A 12,051-nucleotide genomic window follows, 5' to 3' on the forward strand; every position below is an offset into this window, starting at 1 on the left:
GCCACTTTTTTTCCTACGCTTTGAACCCTGCTTCCGATAAAACGGTGTTGCTATTTTATGGATTTTTCTTCACTAACTGCCATGTTTTGTGACGTGAAGTGAATTATGTTTATATACCGCTTTTCTCTAGTGACTCAAAGCGCTTTACATAGTGAAACCCATTATCTAAGTGACATTTAAACCAGTGTGGGTGGCACTGGGAGCAGGTGGGTAAAGTGTTTGCCCAAGGACACAAGGGCAGTGACTAGGATGGCGAAAGCAGGGATCGAACCTGGAACCTTCAAGTTCCTGGCACGGCCACTCTACCAACCGAGCCATACCGCCCTTGTATACAACAAATAGTTTTCAACGGAGACTGAAAAGGTGTTATTGTTTGTGCTATAGCGCCATCTTTTGGACAACCTCTCTTACTGCAGTTGGTGCGGGTTGAAAATGTTTCCCGTTTCATTGCCTTGAACCAAAAAGTAAACCATCCATAGCGTTTCTGTTTAAAAGGATTCTTCATCTATCTTTTGAAGCAACATTTGCAAGTTTTACAATATAACTAAAACAATTCATGCTTACTAAACCGTCCCATGCGTTGATGTCTGTTGGAGTGTTTTTATACATACTTTTACGTGCTATATAATGAAATTAAATTAGCATCATTATCATTGGCTTATGTGTTAACACATTTACAAGTGCCTGGAGTATGATTAACTTACAATGGCATTATTTTTGTGTTGTTTCAGTTCTGTTAATTCCCCAAAACATCAATGCGGAGTTATTGAGTCTGTTCAGCTGATTGGAAAGCTATCTTCCGCATATAGTGGATCAATGACAATGTTTTGTCAGGCACCATTTGGAAACATTTAAGGTATTTAAATATTTATTTACAAAATCTTTCGTACCGGTATACATTTGTGACTTATGTTGCATAAAAATATTTATTTCCTCTAAAATTGTGTGTAGGCAGCTTAAATACCGGTGCACTCTATAGCCCGGAATGTACGGTAGTGTGGATCTCTCCTGGTTTTAACAGAGAGAAGAGCTATATGTGTGAAGGTAGATATCTAAGGCTTCTAAATATATCTGCCTGATCAAAATAGTCATCTTTCCAATCCTCCATGTCCCCCCCCCCCACCCCCCCTTTCCTCATTTCCTCCCGCCACTTCCTCCCCCTTGAAACTCATGCATACTAAACTATGCTTGCATTGCAGATGTTCAGCTGAGAATCACATGAATTTGCATGGAACTGCAGGACTATTATGTAAATGGCCGAGTGTACCTCCCAGCATCACCCTTTCATTTTCATCCAGCGGATCCTGCAAAATCTGTATCAGAGCAACTTGATACGGGGCGCACCTGTCATTAGCTGCTGTGTGTGTAGGGAAGCCCCACAGGAGGCAGAAGAGCTTACGCAACAAAAACATGCGTTTCCGAACAAGCATTTACATTTTAAGTGTAACTTACATCAAGCGCAGGCTGATTTCGAATTGGTATGCAGCAGGTCTAGTGCTAAGTCTGAAAGGGTATCATCGTGACGAATGAACGCTACGTCAACTTTCGTCAAATACTTTGCTTGTTAGCTTCCTTCATTGCCAGCAAACAATGGTAAAGAATGAGAGATGGGGGTGTTATTGCAGCTGGAATTATTTTTTTATGTCAATCCCAATTTGGAAAAGACGGAGTACCGTACATGGAAGCGAGCAAGTAGGGCTGCACGATTAATGGAATTTTAATCGTGATCTCAATTTTGGCAGCTACTATTAAATGAGGGTGATCATCTGCGATATTAACATTTAAAAACCGTCTGAGCTGTATTTTAAACCAAGCAGGTTTACAAACAACAGTCCGCCAACCACCAGGGGGCGTCAGATGTGGACAAGTAAGAGTGAGTGACAACAACAGTCTATGGGTGGATCAGCCAGTAGCTCCCGAAAGTATTACGAATAATAAATGCCTTATTACATCGGTGGCCTCCGATCCAGGGGGTGTTATTGCAGCTGGAACTAATTTCTATTGCAAATGTCAATCCCAAATTGGAGATGATGGACTACCGTTCATGGAAGCGGGCAAGTAGGGCTGCACAATGAATGGAATTTTAATTGGGATTACAATTTTGGCAGCTACTATTAAATGAGGGGGATCGGGGCGGCATAGCTCGGTTGGTAGAGTGGCCGTGTCAGCAACTTGAGGGTTGCAGGTTCGATTCCCGCTTGTGCCATCCTAGTTACTGCCGTTGTGTCCTTGGGCAAGACACTTTACCTACCTGCTCCCAGTGCCACCCACACTGGTTTAAATGTAACTTAGATATTGGGTGTCACTATGTAAAAGCGCTTTGAGTCACTTGAGAAAAGCGCTATATAAATATAATTCACTTCATCATCTGCAATATTAACATTAACTCAGCTGCATTTTAAACCAAGCAGGTTCACAAAGGCACCAGCGCCCCCCGTGACCCCAAAGGGAATAAGCGGTAGAAAAATGAATTGATGGGATGGTTCACAACCAAGAATCACCCAACCACCAGGGGGCGACCGATGTGGACAAGTAAGAGTGAGTGACAGCAACAGTCTGTGGGTAAATCAAGTAGCTCCAGAAATTATTACGAACAATAAATGCATCGGTGCCCTCCCCCGTCCAGTAGAGTTACCCACTGGGTACCAACAGGCACACATTTTAACCCTGGAACTAAGGCTGGGCGATATATCGATACACACAATATATCACGGGTTTGTCTCTGTGCGATATAGAACACGACTATAACGTGATATTCGAGTACACGTTCTCATGCAGTTGCTTTTAGCTGCGGGCATTACACTACAGCAGGGGTCTCAGACACGCGGCCCGCAGGCCAATTGCGGCCCGCGAGACGGTATTTTGCGGCCCCCACCTTAATATGAAAGTCTCACGTAAGTGCGGCCCGCGAGTTTTATATGAATGGCGCTTGACAGCGTTGTGTTATTTGGCTTCAAAATGGCTCTTTCAACGTTCTGGGTTGCCTACCCCTGCGTTAGTGGAAAAGCGGGAAATGAGTGGAAGCGACAGAGATGTTGCCATGGAGACAAGAGTTTTCTTACACCTGTCCGTCAGTAATAACAGTCCCAGATAACCTGGACCAATTCAAACCGTTATTTGTAGAGATGTCCGATAATATCGGACTGCCGATATTATTGCATTATTAAAGCATTATTTTAAATGCTTTAAAATATAATATTGGAAATTAATCGGTATCAGTTTCGAAAGTCACTTTTCAAAACGCCGCTGTACGGAGTGGTACACGGACGTAGGGAGAAGTACAGAGCACCAATAAACCTTAAAATGCAGTGCCTTTGCATGCCGGCCCAGTCACATAATATCTACGGCTTTTCACAAACACAAGTGAATGCAATGCATACTTGGTCAACCGCCATACAGGTCACACTGAAGGTGGCCATATAAACAACTTTAACACTGTTACAAATATGCACCACACTGTGAAGCACACCAAACAAGAATTACAAACTCATTTCAGGAGAACATCGGCATCGTAACACAACATAAACACAACAGAACAAATAGCCAGAACCCCTTGTAGCACTAACTCTTCCGGGACGCTACAATATTTTCTTTTCTCGCGGTCCAGCCTCACCCAGACTCTGCATCCAGTGGCCCCTAGGGGAATTGAGTTTGAGAGCCCTGCACTACAGGCTCTCTTCGCTCTTTCCTGTCTCTCCTTCTCACAGACACAAAGCGCAGCTTCTTCCATATATCACATACTGTCACATCATACGTCACATACGTATACGCCCTCGCGGAGCAGAGGTAGAAGCATAGGAAACGGTAGCTGTGATGCTAGCAGAGCCGTGCGAGTGGTAATACGAGAGGGAGAAGGTGCGAATGAAGGAAGAAGAAATTCCCAAGAAAAACAGCAGGGGGTCCATCGTCTGGCGGTGGTTTGGCTTTAAGTGGGAATATGTCGAACAGACAACCATAATAAGTCAAGCATGCGGTACGTACCTCGGCTTAGAGGTCATGGTTCGGTTCATTTTCGGTACAGTAATAAAACAATAAAATATACATTTGTTGGTTATTTATTTACCAAATTTGCAAAATCTTCCACCAAAAATATTTTTATGGAATATTTGATGTGAAGTAATGGGAACCTTGGATAGGTCAATAATTCATAATAACATTGATTTTGGTTCAATATTATGTTTTGAGCAATGACAGTTTGAAAGAAAAAAAAACAGCTTTGTTTTATTAGTCAACATTGCAATTTTTGCAGAATTACATTGAACTTTTAAGCTTTTTTATTTCACTTTTGTTATGTTTTTGTTTATTTTAATAGTATTTTTAGATTGTGCCGTGAGCCTTTAAAACAATAGCTGTGGGTCGCAAATGGCCTCCGGGGCCCACTTGTGACACTTCTGCTATAGATAATAAAAAATAACGTCTGATAAATCTATAGGTAAAAAGCGGAGCCTGGCGACGCATGCGCATTTATCATAACTCTCTCGCTCTCACTGTCTCTGCCCCTCCCTCACGAATGCTGCTGCGTGCACAATTTGTTTTGTTTTTAACCCCTTCTTAATCCTAAACGTACATTGAAAATACACGCAACCCTAAATTAAAATGCCGGACATTTGAGGCATTTAAGAAACTCCACCCGGACAGCCCCGCAAAAGAGGACATATCCGGTGAAAGGAGGTATGGTCAGTCTATCATAGCCCGGTCGCTGCTAGCATGCCATGTGTTGTAACTCGGTGTGCATTGTTTACACAACGTGCGGTGCGCTCCTTAATATGTCCATGTGGAAAGTCGTTCGGTACACCTCCGAACCGAACCGAAACCTCCGTACCGAAACGGTTCAATACAAATACATGTACCGTTACACCCCTAGTCACAGCGCAAGATTATATTAATTTGGATGTGCATGTTAGAGCCTTTGTAGGGTGAGGAGCGGAGCGGTGTAGTGTAAACTGGTACATTCAGAGACAGACTTGGAACTAAATCATGCAAAATGCAACAACATGGGATTTTTGTTAATTGTTTGATATGGGAATGCTGGCTCGCTGAGTAAAATTCCACACGAATGTTAATAAGGGGCCTTCCCTGGATTCTGTGTAAAAAGCAAAGGCGCCTACAGCTCTCTGAGACCCGGACACAGGATACAGACCAGAACCACTGCAGAGAACGCTGGTTCTCAGGGGGATATTGTGGGATCCTCTGCTCTGTTATCGTTAATTGGAAGAGCTGTAAAGTCCACCAAGGTTTGTGCAAGTACAATTGTATATAAACACAACACTGCACACGTTTTGTCTTTAAGGATTATTTGGGCAGGCAGAACTGCAACACTGTGACCTCATTAAGAGATTTCAAAATTCCCAGCCTTGGCAACCTCTCCTTGGAGTTACTTTCCCACGAGCTTTTTGCCCTCCGCTGTTCCCAAATTCCCCGACCAGAGGAAATATGGTGCGTGTCACTCCGGAGACATCGTGTGTTGACCATCTGTCAGTCCACTGGAAGGAGCGGGACTCACGAGTCTTTTGGATATTGAGTTTGCTTTGGAAAGAAAAATAAGTACATTGTTTTATTCTAAAGCCTTTACTCGCTACATTGGGCACAGGGGAGTTTGCTTCAGAAATGCGGCAGCAAAGAAACATCAACGTTTGAACGTTATGTCCAATTAAGAGTGGGCCAATAGAGCTGTACAGGGAATCACAACCTATTAGAAAAATAATGGACAACAAAACCCTGTTATATCCTCAACCTTGTTTTTACTCAAGCCTTTCTCTGAGCTTGAGTAACAAAAAAACCGAGTAACAGAAATAACGTTTTGGTACGGGGGTTTTGGTTCGGTACGGGGGTGTACCGAACAAGTTTCTAAGCTAAAGTCTTAAAAAGCTGCTTTGCTTCTTCTGCCTCTGTCTCAGCACCCAGCATTGTCCCACCCACACAACCATCTGATTGGTTACATACATAGCGGAGACAGCCAATCAGCAGTGCGTATTCAGAGCGCATGTAGTAAATGCTTCAGCCTCGAACAGATAGGTGTTTAGCAGGTGAGCATAAGGCAGCGTACTCTCCAGAAATGTTAAACACCTCCCAGTCAACTACTACTAACATCACTATGAGCCCGTTGACCTTCTAGACCAGGGGTTGGGAACCTTTTAGGCTGAATGAGCCATGAATGCCAAATATTTTAATATGTAATTCTATGAGAGCCATATAATATATTTTTTTAACACCAAATACAACTAAATGCGTGCATTTTTAAGTAAGACCAACATTTTTACAGTATAATAAGTTTCTCATTCTTTTAATAACATTGTTATTCTGAAGCTAACCAATAATTTTAAAAAAATTCTCCTTACCATTAATGGGACTTCTTGAACAGGTGCGGTAGAAAAAGGATGGATGGATTAAAATGCATGAGAATGTTTTTGTTTTTTTAACGTTATTTTTAACTCTGCGATAACTAGCGGAATTATTACTTACTTATCCTGTTAAGTAATGTCAGCTAAGATTTATCTGAAAGCCAGATGCAGTCATCAAAAGAGCCACAACTGGCTGTAGAGCAGGGGTCAGGAACCTTTTTGGCTGAGAGAGCCATACAAGCCAAATATTTTTAAAAGTATTTCCGTAAGAGCATTTAATTATTTTTTTTTAAACACTGAATACAACTATTTGCTTGAATTTTTAAGAAAGACCAACATTTTTTAGAGTATAATAAGTCTCTTATTCTTTTTAATAACATTGATATTCTGAGGCTAACCAAAAATAAATAAAATACTTCATACCATTAATCCTACTTCTTGAACAGGTGCGGTAGAAACCGGATGGATGGATGAAAATGCAAGAGAATGTTTAATATTTTGAACGTTATTTTTTAAACTGTGATTACGAGCGGAATTATTCATTACTTATCGTGTTAACCAATTTCAGCTAAGATTTATCTGAGAGCCATATGCAGTCATCAGAAGAGCCACATCTGGCTCTAGAGCCATAGGTTGCCTACCCCTGTTCTCGACACTTAAACTGCAGCTCAGCTCGCTCGCAGTTCTGGCTTGAGGTGAAGGCAAATTAGCTTTTAGCGTAACGTTAGCTCATTTTGCGGTGTGTGTGTGTGTGTGTATGTGTGTGTGTGTGTATTTTACGGACAGAAAAGCTTTGAATTGCAGGGTCCCTGCTATCACATGTTGATAAAAATATAACATTTACATACAAGCTTCCCAAATGCTGTGATAAATTAAGCATGACGACTTGACCTGAAGCTGTTTAATGTTGCACTTTTTTTTTTTGGAGAAGAAAAGTTTTGTCTTTTTTTTTTTTTTTTTAATCTGAGCAACAATTTGAGGCAGTTTTATGTTAATTAACGTGGGCAGAACTATTATAGTGTTCCCAATGTTAAAAGGATAAAGCCATTGTTTACAAATTTCGTAAATAAATAACCAAAGAATTCATATATTCTTACCGTACCGAAAATGAACCGAACAGTGACCTCTAAACAGGGGTACGTACCGAACTGAAATTTTTGTGTACCGTTACACCCCTAGAAAATGGTGTTTGCATTGAACATTACAAGACTTTGGTGACTTTCCAATAAATACCCAGGAGTTGGGAGGCTTTTAGTCAAACTCCACAGCAGCAGCCATCAAGGGTGGTGCTGTGGGAGAGTGTACGCGACAGAAGCCGGGAGGCATGGCCGGTGAGCTGACCTCCTAAATGCAGACTTTATTGCCCGGGTATTTTGTTTGCCACCAAAGGGTGACACCTTGTCATACTGCAGTGCTCCGAGTTGGAAAATGAACACACACACACACAGAGATGTTTGTTTTCTGCCTCGCCTCGCTTTCAGCCGTGGCCAAACGTCATTTCACGACAAAAACACCCGTAGCGCTGTCCATGATGACAACCACCAGGGCCAGGATAGGTTTAAGGGAAGGAAGGTAAGGCGAAACAGCGCCCTATATATAGGATATTTAATTATAGCAGTTGGAAGTTGAAGAGGAGAGGTGAGATGGGCGCGAGACAGTCCTTGACAATGAAGAGGTAGTTGATTGGATGTGTGTGCATGTGTGTGTGTGTGTGTGTGTGTGTGTGTGTGTGTGTGTGTGTGTGTGTGTGTGTGTGTGTGTGTGTGTGTGTGTGTGTGAGAGAGAGATAGAGGAAAGATGACATCATCTCCTGGTCCTCTGCCAAAAAGACTCAGACAAGCATCACACCAACTGGCCCAAGGCTTGAGCGCCCTTTAAAAATGGCCACAGGAGGGAGGAGTTGGGGGGGGGGGGGCTTGAAGTGTTCGAAGGCCAGCTGGGACGGCTGTGGAAGCAAGGCTCATATTCGTTCTGGAAATGGGACATGTGTGAGCGAGAACGAGATTATTTGGAGCGACTGAGGAGGAGGAGGAAGAAGGAAAAACTTGGGAAACTGAAGAAAATGTCTCCAAAGGTCGTCTGGCAGGGGACATTTTGCGCTCGTTTCAACAAAGTTGGGACTTCCGTAAATAATAAAATACATTCATACATCGTCACAACTCGCAAGTCAGGGTTTTTCTTATTTGCTTAGTTCAGTTCAGTTTATTTGGAACATGCATACTAGGGGTGTAACGGTACGTATATTTCTATTGAACCGGAATTGAATTCGGTTCGGTACGGAGGTGTACCGAACGAGTTTCCACACGGACATATGAGGTAGCGCACCGCACGTTGTGTAAACGATGCAGAGCGAGGCACAACACACGGCAGGCCAGCAGCGACCGGGCTAGGACAACATGCAAAAGCCAGAGCTGGAAGACCCTCCTGCCTCGTTAACATCTCCTCTTTGGGAACACTTTGGCTTTGCGGTGCGATACAACAATGGAGGATGGAGGTTTGCCGACGTTGTTGAGCAGCAGTAGGGTATGCTTCTGCCAACACATCAAACATGCTAACCCCTTTGAAGCGGCACCAAGTCTAGTTAGCTTTAAGGAAGAGAAAGAGGAGCATGGTGCAAACACTCTCCTCGGCCAGCCAGGCAGGGCTGAAGCAATAACAAATGTTTTTATAGCAGCAAATTTAAGACCATCCGTCCATCCATTTACTCCCGCTTGTCCCGTCCGGGGTAGCAGGTGGTTGCTGTATTGCATTAAAAACTAGTATTTGACCCACTTCTATAGTGGAAGAACAATAAGCCCATGTCTCCTCTTACTACCAAGTTAGCCAGGCTGGGGGGGGGGGGGCAATATGAGGCTGAGTTGACTTGAAACTGTTTAATGTAGCACTTTTTATATGTAGAAGAAAAGTTTAGTTATTTTATTTCACCCGAGCAACAACTTGAGGCAGTTTAATGTTGATTAACGTGGACCCCGACTTAAACAAGTTGAAAAGCTTATTGGGGTGTTAGCATTCAGTGGTCAATCGTATGCAATATGTACTGTACTGTGCAATCTACTAATAAAACTCTCAATCAATCAATCAATCAATCAAAAAAAGCACTTTATATGTAGAAAGGTTTTGTTATCTTATTTAGTTTTTATTTTATATATGTTGACCACATAAACCCCGGGAATGGACCCTGTGTGTATATGTATGTTATGCCATTGTTTACAAATTTGGTAAATAAATAACCAAAACATTTATATTTTGTTGTTTTCATACTGTACCGAAAATGAACCGAACCATGACCTCTAAACCGAGGTACATACCGAACCGAAATTGTTGTGTACCGTTACACCCCTAATGCATACAATATAATGTAATGCATCACACAATTCCAGTTACCATGAATTGATTAAAGAAATAAAATAAATGGTTCAGGATTAATTCTTGTTCTGTGTACTTGGTGAACACTTGTAGTTTGAACAGTCTCTTAAAGTGAACCATATTGGTGCTTTGTTTGATTTCTTTGGTTAATCCATTCCATAATTAATTTCCACATACATATATACTAAATGTATATATACATATATACAAATGTTTGAAATCAGATTTTCCTCTAAGGTTTTATTTCTCCTCTTTTGTGAGAAGAATTGTACATTTTTGCATAGCAGGTTATAGTTTGCTTCATACATAATTTTAGCTCTTTGCAAATGCACCAAATCGTTGAATTTCATTAACTGTGATTTGATAAATAAAGGGTTTGTATGTTCTCTGTACCAAACATTATGTATTATTTTAACTGATCTTTTTTGTAACACACTTTGCTTGGAGATACATAATGACCAGAATCAGGCATGTGAGCACACTTTGAGGAAAAAAATAAGAAAACTGACAAGAAAATCGGCACTAAGTGCTGCCATGCAAACCTTGAAAGACAACTTTGAAAATCAAGACTACATTTCCTGCAATTGGGTGCATTTCTACACCATTTTTTACCTTTAGATTTTGGCTGTCTTTTTGACACTTACATGTACTATGTAATGTACCTCATCATTTTCCGTTCTTTTTTTTATTACATCATTTACTAACATTATCATTGAACATGTAATGTAAAATTCTTCCTCATGCATGCAAAGAAAACATTTTCCATTTGCCAACTCTGTCTTATAGCCATGCCTGTTTGAGTAATACACTTCCAATGTTGTGACCTCTGTTTACACCCGTCATGCCAAATATAAACCTTCTCGCTGTCTGGTAATAAAAGCTCTAGAACAGGCCTGGGCAATTATTTTGACTTGGGGGCCACATTTAGAGACAAAAATGTGTCTGGGGGGGGGGGGGTATATCTATTTTTATAAACACTAATACTAAACCTCACAATAATGTCTGATTGAATGCTAAAAACGTTATGACAGACCGCCTTAAAAAACATAATAGAATTTTTTAAATTTTTCTATGAAGGATAAAACACTGAATATTGACAAAATATGAACATAACACCCACTTTCGATCGACACATTTTACAATCAAGTGTAACGCAACAAAATGCAACAAACAGTGAAATATGAACACAAAAGGTACAAAATAAACTCATCTACAATCTGATGTATCTGATACATCAATAAGCTTTAGAACTTTGTTGTGGAAATATCCTTCCGTGTCTATGGAAACGCTCCCCACCCACACTGCTTGTTGCCTCGTCTGAGCTGCTGTCACTTACATTACCATAGTAACTAATTAGATGACCATAGTAACTGGTCTATCATCCTTAAGCGCAGATTCCAACCATTAAAATACTTTGTAAAGTTCAAAATGTAAGGCCGTTAGAAAACATCACTGCACATAATAATGGCAGCTACAACTTCCATCCTAAAGATCAAAAAAAATTATTTGGGAATGTCCGGCGGGCCAGATTGAAAAGCCTAACGGGCCGAATGCAGCCCCCAGGGCTTAATTTACCCAGGTCTGCTCTACAACAACAACTGGTTCGAAACTAGCAATGTTCGGATTGTAATCATCCGAATATAAAGTAGGCAGCCATCAATGCTGTAAGAGCGAACACAGCTAGCTCGATTATGCTAACAAGCGAGCTTGTTTCAGCGCCCTATTCTGTAATTTAGTGCAACGTTTACGAAAGAAGAACAGTGTATACCTGCGACTCAGGCGACCGTTCCACAAATTTTGTTTATATCCTATTTTTTCGATATTTTATTAAAAAAAACTGGGAAGTTATATTTTGACACAAAAATGATGGTTTAAAAATGCCGACATTTCACATGCCTAAAGATTACATTACGTATTTTTGAATAATGTGTGGTTTTAGTTATTTAAGTATTTAACTGTTATTTAATGTAGTGGTAGAATTAATTTTACGAATTAAATCCAAAAAATGTCTAGTTTGCAGTTTACAGATCCCCATGTTTTTTATGTCTATGACTCCGGACTACAAGCTTTTTTCCTCTCAACTGAATGGTCCTCTAAGGTAGTAGTTCTCAAATGGGGGTACGCGTAACCCTAGGAGTACTTGAAGTTATGCAGAGGGGTACGTGAGATTTTTTTTTAAATATTCTAAAAATAGAAACAATTTAAAAATAATTTATAAATATATTTATTGAATAATACTCAACAAAATATGAATGTAAGTACATAAATTGTGGGAAAAAATACAACAATGCAATATTCGGTGTTGATGGCTAGATTTTTTTTGTGGACATGTTCCATAAATATT

The 12,051-nt window shown here is 40.8% G+C and overlaps 1 protein-coding gene across 9 annotated transcripts in view; it reads right to left on the minus strand.

Moving 5' to 3' along the window:
• ptprsa (protein tyrosine phosphatase receptor type Sa) overlaps window positions 1-12,051 on the minus strand; it is a 701,781-nt gene that overhangs the window by 378,180 nt on the left and 311,550 nt on the right. The gene's annotated exons all lie outside the window — the stretch shown is intronic.

The sequence above is a fragment of the Nerophis ophidion genome, linkage group LG22 (assembly GCF_033978795.1).
Source record: "Nerophis ophidion isolate RoL-2023_Sa linkage group LG22, RoL_Noph_v1.0, whole genome shotgun sequence".
NCBI lineage: Eukaryota > Metazoa > Chordata > Actinopteri > Syngnathiformes > Syngnathidae > Nerophis > Nerophis ophidion.